Consider the following 17,706-nt stretch of genomic DNA (forward strand, 5'->3'; position numbering starts at 1 on the left):
AGGCTCCATTCCAAATCCACTGAGGCAGAATGTACTTTTCCAAAAATGGCCACGGTAATATTCCGAGTTTCATGTGCCCCCTAGGGCCCTGTCACCCCGTCATAAAGAGTAGGTCAAATTGTGTTCCCCCAAAAATATGTCCCAGTTCTAAGCCCCAGTACCTGTGAATATGGCCTAATTTGGAAATGGGGTCTTTGCAGGTGTTTTTAAGTTAAGGATCTCAAAGAGAGATCATCTTGGATTTAGGGAGGAGTCTAAATTCAATGCCTTCTGTCCGTATAAGAGAATGGAGAGGGAGATTTGAGTCACAAAGAGACATGCAGGGAAGACCACACGAAGACGGGGCAGAGGCTGGAGTGACACTGCCATGAGCCAAAGACCACCAGGAACCAGCAAAAACTGGAAGAGCGGTTGGAGGGATGAGTGTGATCCTGCTGCCACCTTGATTTTGGACTTCTGGCCCCCATAACTGAATACACTTCTGTTGTTCTAAGCCACCCAGTGTGTGGTCATTTGGTATAGCAGCCCTAGGACACTCACATAGGAAGAAGGGCCTAGTCCCTCCTCCCCCTTGAACCTGCATGGGCTTGTGACAGCTTTAAACAAGAGAGCCCAGCTGAGGGATACTCTATGCCTTCTGAAACTGCGCCACCAAAAGAACACAGCCTCCACCCACCTCTCTCCCAGCACCCATCCCCTGGAAAGCCCCCCTAAGCCACCATGCTTAGAAGCAGCCCAAACTAGCACTGTGGAAAGATGACAGGGAGAGGCCCATGCAGGAAGCACTGGGGCCTCCAGCCCATAGCCAACATCAACTTCCAGGCACAGGAGGAAACAGGCTTCCAGATGATTCCAGCACCCACATATTGAGTGTTCCAGATGTGGCTGCAGACATCACAGAGCAGAGATATGCCACCCCTGCTGTGCCTTGTCACTTCCTCACCCACAGTACCTGGGAGCATAACTCGTGGTTACTGTACATCCCTAAGTCCTGCGGTGGTCATGCAGCCACAAGAACCACATTTGCTGAATCATAATTGGCACTGGAAAAGGTCCCTTGGGAATCTGTATGCATGGTCAAGTGCCTAAGCACTGCCCCATATAGTTATCTACCTCTCCCAAAGCCCTTCACATGTGTTCTACCCCACAGCAGAGGCTGAAGAAATGCTCACTGGTAATCATTTCCCTTATGAAAGAGGGGACCGTGCTGACCTCAGATTCAGGAAACCACATGTCCCCACGAGCAGGCATTTAATTCGGCATGACCACATGTAAAGCTAGAAGGGCAACCAATGACATTCCCAGAACCAGTCAGCTCTTCAAGCCTCTACCCCATTCCAGGACCTTTGCTCAGCCACTTGGGAATGAGATGACAAGGAAAGCCCACAGCCATCCCCAGCTAGCAGCCTCTCTCTAGTGGATAGAATGGTTCACAGGGACCCTGAGCACACGAACAAATAATCTCAGCTTTTCCTGTGGCCAAGCTGCAAGTGAGCTCTGCTCTAATGGGCCTGCCCAGAGAAATTAAGTCTTTTTGGCAGCAGCCTGCCTTGGAGCAATCACCACCCTAGCAAGGGCCGCTGTAAAGACCAGGCCGGAGGACTAAGCATCTTGAACTTCTGCAATTGATTAAACACTCATTCAGAGAGGCCATTTCAAAAATCCAACTAAAAGAATATTGTAAGGAAGGACTGAGAAGGTGGCACAGCCGGAAGTGGGTGGGGGGCAGAGGCTACAGCAATCACTCAGCCTGTGGCAGGTTCTTGGGAAATAAATCACCTTCTGGCTCCTTGGGAAAGACGTTCATCATCAGTGTCAATTCATCAGCTATCTGAGCATCGCAGATGTAACTGCAGATCAGTCTTGCCACAAGCAAATTGCTTAGACAATTATAGCTACCTTTTTCTTTTTTTTCCTTTGGTTATCACATGCCAGGCACTGGGCTAGGGGCTTTATGTGCAATAGCTCATGTTGTCTTGACAATATAGTACCTAGGGTATAGGTGGTACTATTAGTAGTAGTATTATCAGAATCTGGAATCTGCAGCAGCCTGGGAAGCACGGCTCCTCTACAGTCTCCACAAAGGGAAGCAAGAGCCAACTCTGAGGCTTAGGACTTGTGGACCCCCGCCCAGGAGGGAGAGGTGGCCACTGCACCTCAGGGATAGGCAGTCCGAAGGGCATGGCTCATTAGAAAAAACCCACTCCAGCAAAAGGTGCTGGTTGGGAGGCAAAGCCCAGTTATCTGAGCTGGACCTCAGCAAGGACAAGGAAATTGTCATCCCAGCTTCCGCTGAAAAAGCCTGGGGATTTTCGAGGCCCCAAAACAACCAGGCACTGGAGAGGCTGCTGCTCTGCCATGAGTCCTCGAAAGCAGGGGCTGTGTGGGGCCAGCGCTGGAGTGCCAGAGAGGGACAGGCAGGATCAGCCTCGAGTTTATTCCACCCCAGAGGGACAATGCAAGATTGTCCCCTAGCCTGGGAGGCAGGCCCCACTGTGAAACTGCCCTGACCTACTGTTAGAGGACAGAGCCAAGCCTGCAACCTTGGCCAGCCCCTTCCTGGCAAGTGGCCTTGGGCAAATCACATCCACCTTCTGAGCCTCAAGCAAGACTCATGCGATTACCTTACAGGGTTATACTGAAAATCAGAAATAATTTTTAAAGCTAATTAAAAAAAAATACTTTTATCTGCATCAAGTGCTTGCTAGAGATTCTCTGGCTACATCTTCACCACGTTCCAAGAGGTATTATTACCCCAGCTCTATAAATGACGAAACCGAGTCTCAGGGTGATAAAGTGACAAGACAGGTTTTACATACCATGCAACACCACCGGGGAATGTCATCACCACCTCTAGCACACAGTGTCAGAAGTAGCTGCTATTGTCATTATTACTAGTTTTCCCCCAAAAAAACTACTTTTTGCTGAGATACAGCTTTAGTCATACATTCTTAATTAAATAATTTTAAAAAGTTAAGCTATGCCCATGCTCTCATGTGGGAATGACAGATATTGAATCATCTGGGCCACAGGTCCCCCTTTTCTGCCCCATGGCAGACACAGCACTAAGTGACTCTTAGCATTAGCTAACTATGCCTTCTTGCAGAGCCCGGCTGCAACCGCACAGGTACAAACGTGTACAGGTGTACTAAAGAAATGGTATCGGCATGCAAGAGACCGATGACTTGCTGCCCTTGGGAATGGGAAAAGCACTGGATTCGGGGTCAGAGAAACATGGGCAAAACGCCCCCAAGGTAAAACAGAAAGTCCTTTGCCAGTCCGAGGCACTGTGACTTTGTGCTCAGCTATCCCTGTTGGCATCAGCACAGAGGTGAGGCACATGGCCTTGGGGAGCCCTGCCTTTGAATCGCAGCTTCTCTGCCAACTAAAAATATGTTTTGGGGCAAGCTGCTTAATCTCGTTGAGTCTCGCGTTCTTTATCAGTGAAATGGGCATGATGAAACTCAGGAGATCCTCCTGGGGCTGCCAAGAGGACGGAGCAAGATGACTCCGAGGAATCGCCTGGACAGGGCTGGGCCCGTAGCGAATCATCAATAAATAGTTGCTTTTGTGGCACTGTTATTATGGAGACATCAGAAATATCACTGTGGGGGGGTGTGCGCATGAACACACACACCACACACACAGGAAAACCCCAAGTAAAGACCATTCGCTCCTCCCTCATTTTCACAAAGCAGTAAATTCAAGCTGCCTACAGGGGAAGGCCCTGCCCTGTGTCCCTCCCCCAGTCTGCCTGAGAACCACTTCACAAAGAGATGACCTGTCTAAGTTCTGTAAGAGCCTCTGGGGTTCACCAGAGAAGGTTTGAGGAGAGGGAAGAGATGAGAATGGGACTTCTGTGACTAAGTGCTAGACCTCCTTGGGTTTGAATCCCAGCTCTTCTTCCTATTAACTGTGTGACCTTGGGCAAGTTACTTAACCTCTCTGGGCTTTGGCTGCCCATCTCCAAAATAGGGATAATACCAGCGCCTCCTTGCAGGGATGCTGGGAGGATTAAATGACTCACTACAGGCACAGCACTCACTAAGCACCATGGTGGGACAGTGGGCGGACTCCCCAAATGCTGGCAATTGCTGTTGTTATTCCTGCAATGTTAGAAATAACTAGAAGACTGCTCTGCCCTAATGACTTATTTCTGTCATTACTATTTCCTCAGCAACATAGGAAAGGTAAAGAATAAAAATTAAAATTAAAAAATGTATCATTACTGTTTCCTGTTATCACCACTACCCGCATGCTGCTGTATCTTCTGCCATTTTCACGATGCTTTTACTTAAACACATCCTGAATGGCCAGAAGAATCCTCCAGATTCCAAATCTAAAAGCAGAGTGTGCAGAAACATCGGGGCAGGTGTCGCCAACAAGCTGACGGCAGAGAACTGGGCAGAAGTGGGGAGAGCTGGCTGCCTGGCTGCCAAGGGGTGTCAGCCTGAGTTTCCATCATGCAAATTCAGGGCTATAGGGCTAACAAGGGAGGTTCCAGAGCCAGATCCCCATCCCGGCTCCATTACCTCCTTGTTGTGTGACCTTGGGCAAGCGTTGCCCTCTCTGAGCTTCAGTTTACTCATCTTTCAGTGAAGGACGGTATGGCGCCTACCACGGAGACTGTTTAGGGATTCATTATGGTGGAACATAAAAAGTGCTCAGCAGGGTGCCCAGCCTAGAATAATCACTCAGTGGAGACTGGCTGCCACCATTTCTCTCACCAGCACAACACCTGGAGCACCAGGATTCTTTGCCGCCTTCTGTCTCCCACTCCCACCCTCCCCATTCAACGTAATTTGCATGCAGAGAGATGCAGACACAAATCTAGGTGCTGGTGCTCGCTCTGTCCATGGGTTGCCAGCATCTGGTGCCCACCAAAGTGCCTGCAGTGCTCCAACAACAGGAAAGACTCACTGGGCCCTGGGGCACCCAGGGAGGGACAGGGCCACCCCGTCTGCCACCATCAAACAGCCCTCTCCAAACCCCGCTGCTCAAGGAAAATGAAAACACAAGCATGCTCAGGAGATATTTTGTAGTTTCTCCTTCCTGCATTTTCTTCTCTGACAGCAGAAGGGATAATATTATAGATGTGGAATCACAATAGGAAAAAATGATAACACCAGGCCCGCAAAAAGACACGTTTGCTACATTTCTGTGCTTCTACTTTTGAGGAGGCCCATCTCAATACTCTAAAATGGCAACAACTTAGTCAAAATCTTATAAATTAGAGATGTCAGGTTTTGAAGAAGAAGGGAAGCAACTATCTAAGAACTTGCTGGTCGAATCATAAAAGGAACAGAACAAACGAGAAGGATCCCAAGTCACTGTGTACAGCAGGTCAGACCAAAAGAGATCTGGAAGGACATGCCACCTGCTGACAGCTGTCACATCCCTGGTAAATTGTTTCTCTTTTATACAACTAGCAAGTATTATTTTTGCAATTGGAAAACACAGTAAAGATTTAAAACAAATGTGTATTACGCTCTGCTAAGGGTGACTGCCAGAATCCGCCACTGTAAACTTACTATTTTCCCTGTATAATTATGAAGTACAGTGACAGAGATATTTTGCAACCACACGCAGAAAATCCTTTTCTGCTTAAACTCATGCCCACCTTTCTTTCTTTCTTTCTTTCTTTCTTTCTTTCTTTCTTTCTTTCTTTCTTTCTTTCTTTCTTTCTTTCTTTCTTTCTTTCTTTCTTTCTTTCTTTCTTTCTTTCTTTCTTTCTTTTTTTCTTTTTTTTTTTTTTTTTTTTTTTTTTGAGACGCAGTCTGGCTTTGTTGCCCAGGCTGGAGTGCAGTGGCACCATCTTGGCTCACTGCAACCTCTGCCTCCCGGGTTCAAGCGATCCTCCTGCCTCAACCTCCCGAGTAGCTGGGATTACAGGCGCCTGCCACCATGCCTGGCTAACTTTTGTATTTTTAGTAGAGACAGGGGTTCACCATGTTGGCCAGGCTGGTTTCAAACTCCTGATCTCAAGTGATCCACCTGCCTCAGCCTCCCAAACTGCCGGGATTACAGGCATGAGCCCCCACGCCTGGACAACTCATGCCTACTTTTTAGCATCTACTTGTGACTCTTGCCCACAGAAATGATTACCAAAACCTAATGTTCTAAGGGTGATTTTCTATTCCCATGTTCCTTTTACGTTTATTAATGAGAAAGGAAAATTTCCATTCTTCCTTAAGGAAGAATTGTCTCTTCTCCCTCATTTATCTATTTATTCAGTTAATTACGTAATGACATTAGTATGGCCTCATGGATGCTTATTTTATTCTCCTTTGCCTATAGGGAGTGCTTTCATGTTGGCTTCTGTGCGCATTTGATATGCTTATTTGTTTGTTTACTTTATAGCATGTCTTTACTTTCTGGCACCAGAAATCCCAGGTTCACCTTGTCTGTTTTCCCTGCCCTAGACCTGGAATCCACCACTCCTACAAAGAGCCTGGTTCCTTTTATTTGAAGAACAGTATTTAGAAACCAAGATCCAGGTGCTAGGTGTACCCATTTTTATTAGGGTCTCCCAGTCTACAGTTCCTTCTCAATGGATAGAGGAACAATAAATACGTATAGTGACTCATGCATGCACACATATCTGTATCTGCATCTATTTCTGTATCTGTTCATCTCCGTGTATATACACAACACAGTATTTTTTCCTTTTGGCAAATGAGTCCACACTGATAGGGCTGATTCGAATCCCAGTGTCAAATGGTTCATTCTATCTTTCCCCTTTCCTTACTTGTAACTTTTCCCAGAGTAAGAAATGACCTAAAACATAGTTACATACTTTCTCAATTCTAGGTGAAACAAAGTCATTTCAGAACTCCTAATCCATATACTTTTTTTTTTTTTTTTTTTGAGACAGAGTCTTGCTCTGTCACCCAGGCTAGAGTGCAGTGACGCGATCTCAGCTCACTGCAACCTCCACCTCCCACGTTCAAGCGATTCTCCTGCCTGAGCCTCCGAGTAGCTGACACTACAGATGTATGCCACCACACCCAGCTAATTTTTTTTTGTATTTTTAGTAGAGACAGGGTCTCCTCATGTGGATCAGGCTGGTCTTAAACTCCCAACCTCAAGTGATTCACCCACCTCAGCCTCCCAAAGTGCTGGGATTACAGACGTAAGCCACCACACCTGGCCCCTAACCCATATACTTTTGAGGGGGGATAAATTCCCAACTTAAGTACAGTGTTTGTATATGACTCTTCTTGGTTTCTGTCTTGTAAGATCAGTTGAACCAATGTTTCCCAGCTACTTAGGTCAGTTCCTTTCTTCTCCATCCCCTTGCAGTGTGGTTATGGAAATCATTTGTAACAGTTCTGCTGTCTTCATTCGTCTCAGTCTGCATTCTACCTTCCTCCCCCTGCCCCACACGTGCGCCCTCCCATACACATCCTGGTTGAGTTTTACAAATTTATATACAGTCACACTGTGATATACAGCTCAATGAATCTGACAAATGCAGAGTTATGCGTCCACCACTGCAATCCCAACACAAAAGTTTCCTGGATCTTTTGCCCATTTGGAGATTTTTGTTTTAGAGCTTTTTACACATTCTCAATACAGACAGTCTCTGACTTATGACAGGTCAACTTACGATTTTTCAACGTCATGCATTCAATAGAAACCATACTTCAAGTACCCATACGACCATTCTGTTTTTCACTTTTAATATAGTATTCAATAAATTATATGGGACATTCAATACTTCATTATGAAATAGGCTTTGTGTTAGATGATTTTTCCCAACTCTAGACTAATGTAAGTGTTCTGATTTAAGGCAGGCTAGGCTCAGAGGTGTTGTCTGATAGATTAGGTGTATTAAATGCATTTTTGATTTACAACATTTTCAACTTACTATAGGTTTATTGAGACATAACACCATCACAAGTTGAGGAGCATCTTTTCAAGTTCTTTGTTAGAAATGTGATTGGAAAATATTTTTTCTTTTTTTTTTTTTTCTTTTTGAGACAGCGTCGTGCTCTGTTGCCCCAGCTGGAATGCAGTGGCATGATCATAGCTCACTGGAGCCTTGACCTCCTGGGCTCAAGGTATTCTCTCACCTCACCCTTCCTAGTACCTGGGACTACAGGCATGCACCACCGTATGTGGCTAATTGTTTTGTATTTTTTGTATAGAAAGAGTTTTGTCATGTTGCCCAGGCTAGTCTTGAACTCCTGGGCTCAAGCAATCTGTCTCCAAAAGTGCTGGGATTACGGGCATGAGCCACGATGCCTGGCGGGAAAATATTTTCATTCTGTGGCTTGTCTTTGTATTCTCTTCAAAGTATCTTTTCAGGCATGATGGTGCATGCCTATAGTCCCGGCTACTTGAGAGGCTGAAGTGGATCACCTGAGCTTTGGAAGTAGAGGCTGCAGTGAGCCAAGATCTAACCAGGGCACTCCAGCCTGGGCAACGGGAGTGAGACCCTGTCTCAAAAAAAAAAAAAAAAAAAAAAAAAAAGTATCTTTTGCAGAGCAAGAATTTTTCATTTTAATAAAGTCTATTTTTTCAATCTTTTCTTTTATTGGCCATGTTTTGTCTAACCGAAGGTCACATAGATTTTATATTATATATTCCTCTAACAGTATTAAAGTCTTGCATCTCACATTTTAGTCTATGATTTATTTTGAGTTTTCAAATAAAGTGTGAGATTGAGGTTCATTTGTCTGCACATAGACAGCCAATTGTTCTAGCACCATCTGCTGAAAGGACCACCCTTTCTCCAGTGAATTGCCTTTGCACTTGGGTGTATTTGTGTGGGTTTATTTCTGGACTCTATTCTGTTCCACTGATCTATGTACCCAGTCTTTCATTGACACTGCCCTATCTTCTTTACTGTAGCTTTACAGTAAGTCTGGAAGTCAGGTACAGAGTCCTCCAATTTGTTCTTATTTCAGAATTGTTTTGGCTCCTCTGGTTTCTCTGTATTTCCATAAAAAAAATTACAATCAGCTTGTAAATATCTTTAAAAAAAAAAAAAAAAAAAAAAAGCTTCCTGGGATTGGAATTGGAATTGTGTTGAATCTAGATCAAATTAGAAGATTTAACATCTTCATACTATTCAGTCTTCCAATCAATGAACACAGATCTCTCCATTTATTTAGTTTTTTTTTCTGTTCTGTAATTGTCAGCATGCAGAAACTACACATATTTTGTTAGCTATGTATACCTAAGTACTTTCAGCACTATTATAAATGGTATTGTTTTTATTAACTTTGGATTCCAGTTGTTCATTGCCAGAGGTAGAATTGATTTTTGTATGTTGACTTTCGTATATTTTGACTTTGCTAAACTCATTTATTAGTTCTGGGAGGTTTATTGCAGAGTCTTTGAAATTTTCTATGCAGATGGTCAGAGTTTTATTTCTTCTTTTTGGATCTGTATGCCTTTTCTTTTTATTGACTTATTGCACTGACTACAACGTCTAGTATGATACTGAGTAGAAGAGTTGAGAGAAAAATTTTGCCTTATTTCTATCTTAAAGGAAAGCATTAATTTTTCACCATGAAATATGTTAGCTGTGGGTTTTCTGTGGATACTCTTCATCAGATTTGATTCCTAGTTTGTTTAGAGAGTATCATGAAGGGATGTTGCATTTTTTTAAAAGTATTTTTCTGATCATGTGGCTTTTCTCTTTAAATCTGTTAATTATATTGATTTTCAAATGTTGAAATAGCCTTGCATTCCTTGTATAAAACAGTCTTGGTTGTGATAAATTATCCCTTATAGAGATTGCTGGATTTGATTTGCTAATGTTTTGTGGAGGATATTTCCATTTGTGTTCATGAAAGATAGTGGTCTGGGTTTCCTTTTCTTATAATGTATCTAGTCTTAGTATTATATAATGCTGGCTTCATAAAATAAGTTGGGAAGTCATTCATGAAAGTGTCTGGGCTTGAGTTTTTTTGGGGGGGATGATTTTAACTATAAACTCCATTTTTTGGACATATAGTATATAGGATATCTATAGGTTATCTATTTTTCTTTCTGGAGCGTTAGTAGTTTGTGTCTTTCAAGAAATTGGTCCATCCATCCAAGCTGTGGAATTGAAAGGCAGAGAGTTGCTTGTAAGGTGCCTTTATTATGTGAGATTTCTTTTAACTGTCAGGAATTACATAAATATTAAGACATTATTTTTGTCACCTTCATTAGGACTGCCATAAAATCAGGCATAATCACAGAATGAAATACATTTATATGATCCTTATTAAACAAATATTATATAGTAACTGATGTAGTTCGGATGTTAGTCCCCTCCAAATCTCATGTTGAAATGTGACCCCCAATGTTGGAGGTGGGGCCTACTGGCAGATGTTTGGGTCACAGGGGTGGACCCTTAATGAAGGGCTTGGTGCGCTCCTAGAGGTAATGAGTGAGTTCTCGCTCTATTAGTTCATGTGAGAGCTGGTTGTTTAAAAAAGCCTGGGACCTCTCTTACTCCCTCGCTCACCTTGTGACACACCTGCTCCCGTTTCACCATCTGCCATGAGTAAAAGCTTCCTGAGGCCTCACCAGAAGCAGATGCCAGCACCATGCTCTTTGTACAGCCTGCAGAACTGTGAGCCAAGATAAACCTCTTTTCTTTATAAGTTACCCAGCCTCAGGTCTTCCTTTATAGCAATGCAAAACAAACACAGTAACCATACCCCTTCCTCCATGGACAAACAGGAAGCAGTCGTGGGAAGTCTGTCGGGCTTGCTCTCGCCTCCCAGCAGAAGCATCAGGACGGAATGAGCAGACAAAGCCAAACCGCCTCACGGCAACGGAGCTCTATGTTGGGGGCCCAGAGCTCTGGGCTCTTCTGTCAGCCAGTCCTTTCCTTCCTTCTGGCCCTCAGCATCCCCATGTGTAAAATGGAGGGTTGGCAGCTGAGATCTGTGAGTGTAGACTGATTCCCGCCATCTGCTCTCCATCAGGGAAAAGCTGAAGATGGCACCTAATGTCCAGAGAGTACCTGTGATGAGCAAACCTCACTGTGGGCCAGGCTGCTACTCAGCTTCCTTTAGCCTAAAGGCAAGCATCTCTGAGAGACAACCACTCACAACCCAGACGACTGGGAAAACCACTCACTCTTCTCAAACAAATATGCCTGCTCTGTTCTGTGTTCAGGCCAGGATGCAAAGGAAGTAGTGCTCAAGATAGGAGCTTTGGAGTCAGAGACACCTGGCTCAGGGCCTGCCTTCTCCACAGTCACTTCTTCAAGATGAGAATAATTTCCCAGATACCTACTGTGTGCCAGGTGCTGTCTTGGGCAGGGGATAGGATGTGTAAACAACATTCATTCTTTACCTCATGTAGCCATGATCTGGGAGAAGAGACATTCATTAAACAAGTGCTCCCAATTTATAGATGGGTTAAGAGTTTCAGCCAGGCACGGTGGCTCACAACTGTAATCCCAGCACTTTGGGAGGCCGAGGCGGGCGGATCACTTGAGGTCTCGAGTTTGAGACCAGCCTGGCCAACATGGTGAAATCCTGTTTCTACTAAAAATACAAAAAAAAAAAAAAAAAAAAAAAAAAAAAAAAAAAAAAGATTAGTTGGGCGTGGTAGCAGGCACCTGTGATCCCAGCTACTCAGGAGGCTGAGGCAGGAGAATTGCTTGAACCTGGGAGGCGGAGGTTGCAGTGAACCAAGACCACACCACTGCACTCCAGCCTGGGCAACAGAGTGAGATTTCACGTAAATAAAGAGTTCCTACCTCCTAGAGCTGGGTAGAGAGAGATGACACATAGAGATCACCTGCTGTTTGATGCGCACTTAGCACGGGGGTGCTGTCCAGAGACTCAGTACAGAGAGGGTGGGTGGGGAGAATAGACCCTGGCAGAAGCCAGTACATGGAGGAAGCAGTCCCAGCTCTGTTGGCTTCACCAATGAAGTCGACATGGTCAGGCTCCCGGCAAAGCCCAGCACCCGTGGTAGACCTGTAGGGCAGCAGGTCATCCCCACAGTCACTGAAACATTGTTTCTGCACCAGACACTCGATGGGTCTGCATAGCAGTGACCCCAAGAATGGGACATTCATGGGAACAGAGATCCTGTTCCAAGGAGCCTCAGCCAGGATGGCAGCTGGCCCCCATGAGCAGAAATGAAATGTGCTCCCACCCCTAGGGAAACTCAGGTGTGGAGGCCGTGGGCCAGGCAAGATCCGGGAACCACACTGGGCTTGGGAAGCTTGGTGTTTTCTAAGAAGACTCAATGTCCTTTATTTCCTCTCCTTGCAGCCTTTTGATATTTGATTAAGTTAGGATACTAGGAAGGTGGCAGAGCAAAGCGTATGACCTTTGGAGGGCCTTAAAAGGCCAGGTACTAGATCCCTGTGTAATCCCCAGGAAGCTACTGCACCTCTCTGAGCCTCAGTTGTTCATGTATTAAATGATGTTATTAACGTCCACCACAGGGCTACCGGGAGGATGAAATAAAAGTGTATTTAACGTGTTGAGTACAGTGCCTGATTCATAATAACTGGTTAATAAATGGCAACTGCTATCATTATGATTAACTTCAAATGCCAGTCAATCTCAGTTGTCCTTAAAGGAACAAAGGAGGTTTTGTGGTCCATTCTTTGGTGGGGTTTGAAGCTGGGGGGCAGGTGCAAAGGAATAAGAGAGATCCCTTTGGATAAACTCTCAAAGGGGTGTTAGCCCCCACTGGGGGGGTGGGAAGGTGCCAAGTTCCGTGGGGCCTCCCCAGGGCAAATGCTGGGAACCTGCCTGACCCCCCAAGTGTTTCTCCACCTAGGGCAGTACCATCCTGACACCCCCCAACCCCAGACTCAAACCAGGCCCTCAGGAGCTAAGTGGGCTGAGCAGCTGGAAGCAAAGCGAAAGGCACATTTTCTCTCAAGGGAAGCTCTGCACAGCAGCAAGGAGCCCTATTTACAAATAAAGCCCTTTTCTTGGCTCCACTGCCCACGTAGCCAAGCCCCTTTCTTCCATTTCAATATGCCTAATTCCACTGAAAGTGCATTGGCAATAAACAGAATTAATCAGTCCTGGATGCCCAAGTGAGTGTAGGCAGGTGTTAGCATATCCAAGGGGCCTTGGAGGGGAAAGTACAATGAACGGCAGGAACATGAAATGCTTTACTGCGGAGGGGATTGAAGGTAGAAAGGACTTTACTGAAGGCAGGCATTTTATGAGCAAATAAAGCCTTTGATTGCCTGCAACTGAGAAGCAAACGAAAGTGAGTGGAAACTTCTACGGAATATTTTTTCTTTGCCTTGTTTCCGAATGGAAATCGCTTTATTGTTGCTGTTTCTAAGATTATAAAGGAATACTTGCTCCATTCAGACGTCGCCTAAGGACATAAAGAAAAAAGTGGAAATCATCCCTTATCTTACCACCTGAGATAACCACTGTTGACACTGTGGTGTGTGTCCAGCATAGATGTTTTTCTATGCATATTTTTGCATTCATATAGAATACAGATGAAATCCTGTTAGCTATGTGGTTTTGCAGCCCGTGTTTCCCATTTAATAATAGCCCACAGACATCCTTCCACATTAATAACTGCAGATCTTGATCATCGCCTTTTCACAGCTGCACAGTCTTGGGTGAATTACATCTCCTGTGCGATCGGGCTATTTCCTCAGCAGCATCGCCAGACATCTTCTCCCCACTTGGCTTTCCACGTTCAGCCACACGGGCCTTCGTCTGCACACTGGAACACTTCTTTCCACTTTGGGGACTTGGCATTTGCTGTTCTTTCTGCCTGGAATTCTCACTTCCTCTTTCACATAATTAGTTTTGTTCTCTTTTAAATTTCAACTGAAATGCTTCCTCCTCCAGGAAGCCTTCCCAGATATCCAAAGACCAGGGTTGGTCTTCCTGGGCATACACTCAATTGGTTCCACGTGCTTTGCCATCTTGGTATTATCACAATTGTAACTAAATATACAGTTCTGTAATTTGTTTTTATTTTTCTTACTAGAATATAAGCTGAGGAGGTCAGAGACTGTGTCCGTCTTGCTCAGCTCAGAAGCTGCAAACTACAGTGTTAGTTTATAGGACTCACAAGGATATATACTCACAGACAAAACAGGAAGAGGAAAAGCAAGAGACAACCACAGACACTAGCCTATACGGAATGTCCACATCCTTCCACACAAAAGAGGGATCTATCAGCTGGTTACTGGTTTTGGCATCTCTTTGTGAACATGAAAACTATAGGTGAAACAGAGAGGAGTACATTCCTGGTGTCTGGGCACCCTCTTTGTGCTGGCTGCTAGGAAGCTCAGAGCCAAGTCTGTGTCCTGCCTGTAGCTGGGTCTGCAGCCCCACAGAGCAGGGTGTTCTGGAATATCACTCATCGAGGCTTCATCTCTTTCCCTGTCCCCCATTTTCCTTCTCCCCAATATCCTCTATTCATTCAAAATGTTTGCTCTATGTAAAAAGAACTCTCTGCAACTTTTCAGGCCAGGCAAATGTACAGATCCAGGGAAGTCCTCAGAGATCACCTCGCCCAAGTGTCCAAGCAGGGAGATGGAGGCCCAGGGAGGGGAAGGACACGCCCACCTTCACACAGCTGGTCAGTGGAGGCCCCAGGGCTTCTGTCCTTCCCTGCACAAGGCAACCCCAGGCTCTGTCAGGTCTTGGTTTAAATAACAGCTCTGATAACAGAAAGAATTTGATCTTGGGCAACTCAGTTTAAGTCTATAAGTCTTGGTTTCTTCAGCTGTAAACCGAGGACTGAGAGGCACTATACCACAGTAGTTAAGAACGTGGACTTGGAGTTTGCTGGCGTGAGTTAAAATCTCAGCTCTAGCACTTAGCTGGGTGGCCTTGGACAAGTTGCTTAACATTGCTCCTAAATCTATTATTTATAAATTGGCAAGAAGAACATTCTTTTTTAAAATATATCATTGCAAAAATTATGTGATAATGAATAAGAAGTTTTCAGCGCAGTATGTGACACAGCAACTCCTCAATGAAAGGGTAACATGATAATAAAAGACGCCACCCACCAGGAATCAGAGAGAGAGGGCAAGATGCTCAGTGCTCTCAGGCCAAGACCTAACATGTCGTCTCTCTGGAATGCTCCCTCTCTCCCTTTCTCTTAACGTGGTTTTAATCAGAGGGTACTCACCGCTAACAAGGTAATGTAAACTGTTCATACATTTATGTCACCAAGGACACTATGGCACCACACAACATCCTCTCAAAGACGGACCAGAGGAAAACTGTTCTGAGGCCTCAGAAGGAAGAATAACTAGGTGACCTGCTTCACTCTCTGTGTTGGCTGCCAGGAAGCTCAGAGCCAAGTCTGCATCCTGCCTGTAGCTGGGTCTGAAGCCCCATGCAGCAGGCGTTCTGGGGAATCACTCATCCCGCTTCATCTCTTTTCCTCTGGCCCCATTTTCCTTCTCCCCAGTCTCCTCCACTTCTTCAAAAGCTTTACTCTGTGTTTAGAAACTGCCTCTAATCTGTAAGTGTTTGGGGAAAATAAATGGCAGTTAAACTTCATAAAGACTAAAAGCAGCGTGGTATGCTGGATTAGACTGGATCCTGGAACAGAAAAAAGACATGAGTGGAGAAACTGTGAATAACACCTGTAGTTTGTTTAACAATATTATACGGATGTTAGTTTTTCGGTCTTGACAAATATACCACGGCTATACATAATGTAAACATTAGAGGAAGCTGGGTGAAGGATAAACAGGAACTCTCGGCAACTTTTCACTACATCTAAAATTATTCCAACATAAATTTATTAAACAAAAATTCCATACAGAATATTATCAGATTATTTCCCCCTGGAGTCCCAACAAAGCATCACTCCTACCTGCTAAAAGCAAAGCAAGCACCTAGATCCAACACGTTTCAAAATCAACTAGACCTGGCTGACACTGTGGAACATCTCCTACCTATCTGGCTGGCACAGGTCTAGAATCAGACTCCTCATTCCTGGATGGGAATCCTGGCTTTCCCTCTCATAGGCTGTGCAACTCTCCGAGTCTCACCTACTGAGCCTGTAAAATGGTGCTCACCAAAGGGTAAACATTTGAGGGGATGGATACCCCATTCTCCACGATGTGATTATTACACACTCACGCCTGTGTCTAAACATCTTATGTACCCCACAAATGTACACACCTACTATGTACCCGCAAAAATAAAAAATAAAATGGTGCTCACAACAGAACCTACTTTCACGGGAGTATCATGAGGTTAGACAAGTTAACGACGTAAGGCACTTGGAAGAGCACCTGGGAAAGAAGACACATACTCCATGTAAATTACCATGTCTATAACAGTGATGATAATGATGTTTGTCTGAGTCAATCCGGGCTGCTATAACAAAGTACCATAGACCGGGTGGCTTACAAGCAACAGGAATTTACATCTCACAGTTTTGGAGGTTGGAGTCCAAGATCAAGACGCCAGCAGGTTTGGTGTCTGGTGAGGGCCCACTTCCTGGTTCACAGACTGCCTTCTTGCTGTATCCTTACATGGCGGAAGGGGCGAAGCAGCTCTTGGAGCCTCTTTTATAAGGGCACTAATCCCATTCATGGGGCTCCGCCCTCATGATCTAATCACCTCCCAAAGGCCCCACCTCCTAATACTATCAGCTTGTGGGTAAGGATTTCAATGCATGAATTTTGGAGGAACACAATCTATGGCAATGTTTGCTATAATAATTAATAAGAATTCCTCATTTGAGCTTGCAATAACCCTGAGAAAGGAATGTTACCTATTATTATTATGTAGTAAAGGGAAGCAAGGTTAAACAAGTTAATGATGTAAAGCACTTGGAAGAGTAACTGGGAAAGGGGAGACAAGGTAGATGTTAATGATTATGTCCACAATGATGATGATGATGATGATGTCTGTCTGTCCCTTTGGGCTGCTATAACAAAGTACCATAGACTGGGCAGTTTATAAACAACAGAAATTTATGTCTCGCAGTTTTGGAGGCTGGGAAGTCACAGATCAAGATGCGAGCAGGTTCAGTGTCTGGTGAGGGCTTACTTAGTATTATACAGGAAAGGGAAGCCCAGACAGGTGGAGGGACTCTCCAGGGTCACACAGCTACGTAAGCAAAAGCAACAAAACTGGGACTTGAACCCAGTCTTCCCTACTGCAAACCCAGAGCTCTTCCCACAATGCCTGTTTCCTAAGAGAACCTGACGGACATATCGTCTCTGTAGTCTAGCCTGTCTGCCATGACGTGACTTGGTGGCCACATATGACCTTTTCTTCTTGTCTGTGTGGAAAATGAAATCTCCTGATACCAGGGCAGGCAAGGAAGGCCCTTTGTTACAAAGACACAACCTCATCATGTGCTTCGTTCCCCTGGCTTTGCACACAGACTAGGTATCCATCTAGTCAGTCACCAACAGTCAGACACGTGTGGTCCTTCGGCCAGCCACTCCCATCCTTCCCCTTTACCCATCCCTCTCTCTCACAATCCCCATGGCCTGGCTCAAAGGCCACCTGTGCCATGGTCACCACTCCACATCACCGCTGCTGTGGCATCCCTGGCATCAGGATTTAGCCCAAACACATGGTACTCTTTAATTTGGTGATTAGTGTCCTGGGTCCAGCGTTCTGAGCAGAGTCTTGTCTCTCTGAGCGAGTTCCCAGGCTGCCCTGCAGGGTGCTAAGTGAGGGCTTTGAAATTCAGACGGCCTAAGTTCAAAGTCTGCTCTGCAACCCACCAGTTGTGTGGCCTTGGACAGGTCAGTTTAACCTC

The 17,706-nt window shown here is 45.0% G+C and overlaps 1 protein-coding gene across 7 annotated transcripts in view; it reads right to left on the reverse strand.

Moving 5' to 3' along the window:
• Nucleotides 1-17,706, reverse strand: part of WHRN (whirlin) — a 102,450-nt gene that overhangs the window by 46,347 nt on the left and 38,397 nt on the right. The gene's annotated exons all lie outside the window — the stretch shown is intronic.

This window comes from Chlorocebus sabaeus, chromosome 12 (assembly GCF_047675955.1).
Source record: "Chlorocebus sabaeus isolate Y175 chromosome 12, mChlSab1.0.hap1, whole genome shotgun sequence".
NCBI classification, from domain to species: Eukaryota; Metazoa; Chordata; class Mammalia; order Primates; family Cercopithecidae; genus Chlorocebus; species Chlorocebus sabaeus.